This window comes from Austrofundulus limnaeus, unplaced genomic scaffold (genome assembly GCF_001266775.1).
Source record: "Austrofundulus limnaeus strain Quisiro unplaced genomic scaffold, Austrofundulus_limnaeus-1.0 Scaffold4, whole genome shotgun sequence".
In the NCBI taxonomy this organism is placed as follows: domain Eukaryota; kingdom Metazoa; phylum Chordata; class Actinopteri; order Cyprinodontiformes; family Rivulidae; genus Austrofundulus; species Austrofundulus limnaeus.
This window is the reverse complement of record NW_013952406.1, coordinates 4,010,707-4,013,920: the sequence shown is the minus strand read 5'-3', so window position 1 is coordinate 4,013,920 and position 3,214 is coordinate 4,010,707.

Here is a 3,214-nt window from a genome sequence, read left to right as displayed (position 1 = left end):
CAGAAGTGTTTTGTGTTTCACTGTTGGAGTTTTCAAAAACTCTCCTGATAATGGGTTGGTAATTGCTCATAATCTTGCCATTCTTTCATGCTGCACACCTACAGTATATGTCTTTTCTACTTTGCTTCACTGGTCTTTTGACATGCAAATTAATTTTTTTAGAGAGATGAACGTGGCAAGTCAGAGCAAATTTTGAGTTATTCAGATTACATGAGATGTTTGCAGTTCGATCGGGAAAAAATATTTTTATTCTGTGAAATTAGACATGAGAAGAAAAATATACAGAGGTCATGAGGGGGTCAACATTAAAGTATGACATCTATAATGTAAATTTGTCAAGATTGAGATGACTTTAGACCTTCTGCAGAAAGCATGACACATGTTGCACAGCCATCTTTGTACAGTACTGCTAAATGGTTTTCCTGTAAAACACAAAACAAAAAAAATACATACATATACAATATAATGTTTTTAAACACATGTCAAAGTTTCTTGTACTTTTCCAATAGATATAACTAAATTGCCCAGGGCACTTTTGCAAAGGAGATTTTTAATCTCATTGAGTTTTTCTCCTAATAAAAAATATTATTAATTATTAATAAAAAATAAATCCCAAATGTAGGAATATAATACAATTGCCACTTAAATCATGAACTAAAATTGTGAGTTGTCCAGACAATAAAATGTTCACTTTAGAATMAGAAAGTAGTGACACAATAGAAAACCTGCAACATGTCTAGTGTGTGTTACCAAATATGCTGCAGTAAAAAAACTAATTCATGTGTAAATTAATGCCAGATTTTGTCATGAAAAGTGTCAGTGTAGAAACCCTGRATGTKGAAAAGTAGAGATGTGACGTTCRTGAACGATCCAAATCTTTTGAAYGGCTCTTTACAATGARTGATAGGAGCTGAATCGTGGGCAGTAAYGAACCATTTGYARTTTTATTTCTTTTAATCCTCATATAAYCTTTAGTKTTTCATACTTAAATCGCTCMCGCTTTGCTTTTTCATGGAAAATAGGAWGAGTTTTGGAGMACAGWMGCTCASGGGGGAAGGGGAAGGRGGGTTTCCGCTTAACAAACACATAGTTCCACCCATGKGATGGGAYGACGTCATTACGCATGGCTACGTGATGATGTAACACGTTCAAAATCAAACGGCTCCCCAAGATCTGGATCCCTTCAAAGAGCCATTTATCCCATCTCTTTGGAAAACGCTTGTTACAGAAGAAAGAGCTTCAGGTGGTAAAAAGGATGTATTTTACATCAGACCTGCTTGATTTGATTTGACTTTAAAAKTTGTAGATGTATTTATTACCGTTTAAGAATTTCATTAAAATTTGTCCAGTAGTTTATTGAATACTGTATTTTCCTCACTAAAAATAAATGTATTTTTTTAAACCAATACTGGTTGGGGTTGACTGGACTGCAACTCCTACATTTCTGTGTTATTACACAATCAATCAATATGATTAAACAATATTTTCTTCAGGATAAAGCAGCTTTATAATGGATGGTTGGATGGTTGAATGGACTGAAGGATCACACAGCAGCTGATGTTATGTACAGAATAATTAAAATTGTCATTCTTGATAGCAAGCTGATGACTCGATGCAACACTCATGATAAATCTTGTTTAAACGCTGAATCGCACCAAGTGATAAAGTCGGCAGGTTTTGTTTCCACATGTGAAAAAAACATTACTTTGATAAGTGACATGTGCTCCCACTCCTCTGCTGCACCACAACAGCTTAAGGTTGAGATTTGTGAGTTTTCCAGTAATAACTCTTTAACTGCGACGAGCTGCGCAGTATTCCGCACTGTAACCTGTAACTTTTCACAGCAGCAATTTCAGTAAATGACCAGGCTGAAGTTAGCTGATGCTTCYTGTAGTCCACTTACGTTTACTCTGGTTTGAGATACCTGACAACTTGACAGCATCGTCTTTTTTACTCGCAGCTAAGGGAGACAGAGCTGGATGTTTATTAAAACCGGCTGCAGTATGAACAGCAAATAAATGACGGGGCCTTCTGTTGTACGAGCYGAGTCACATTCCATTTTAGAAACTCTGCAAACAATTTCCTGTCAGGTCACACAAGCAGAGCTTCCGAAGGATGCTGCGTTTTCTTTTTCAGGGGAAATCTGTCCGAACATTGTTAATATAGTTCTCGTGGATTATCAGTGTCACATCCACACTGGATGCTTTTTTTCTGCATGTTCTACTGCTTCCTGTCCAACCATTACCTCTAACACAAAATGTGCTGCACAGATCTGCTGTATTTGTCCAAATCAAGTATTCCTGCTGTACAACATATCATCCATGTGCTCCTTGGGTCCTTGCAGCTGCCTCTGACTTCAGGAAGATCAGRTGGAAACTACTGGGACACAGTGACTGAAGACTGACCTTGTCCAGGACAATCGTTCAAAGTTATTGAACTGGGGAGGTGATGACAATTGAGGAATGCTCAGTTACACCAGTGAGAATACATCACTGGCTGAAATTGTCTTGATATTGACCTGCTCCAAAATGAATTGACTCATTTTTTTTCTTACTGTTGCCAGTGCAGAAATCTAGGGGAAGGATACTGGAGCACACAGTAACAGCTGCTGGGAGTGGGTTTTGTACCATTCAACATATTTGTTTTAGGTTATTTTAGGTAGGTTGTTTAGGWTTTTCTTTATGAACAATAAATTACGACAACACCGTATTGCGTTCGATTGCTACTAAAGCTCTTGAAGGATTGCATATTGCCGGCCACTTTTCACTCCACTGATTTTTTTTTCAGTTTTAAATTAAGAAACGATGGAGTATTAGGGCCACACAATGAGATTTTTATTTATTGTGAGAATAAAATCATAATATTATGAGATTAAAGTCACAACGTTACAAGAATAAAGTCGTAATATTATGAAATTAAAGTCATAATATTATAAGAATAATGTCATAATATTACAAGAATAAAATCATAATGTTACAAGAATAAAGTCATAATATTATGAGAATAAAGTCATAATATTACAAGAATAAAATCATAATGTTACAAGAATAAAGTCATAATATTATGAGAATAAAGTCATAATATTACAAGAATAAAATCATAATGTTACAAGAATAAAGTCATAATATTATGAGAATAAAGTCATAATATTACAAGAATAAAATCATAATGTTACAAGAATAAAGTCATAATATTATGAGAATAAAGTCATAAT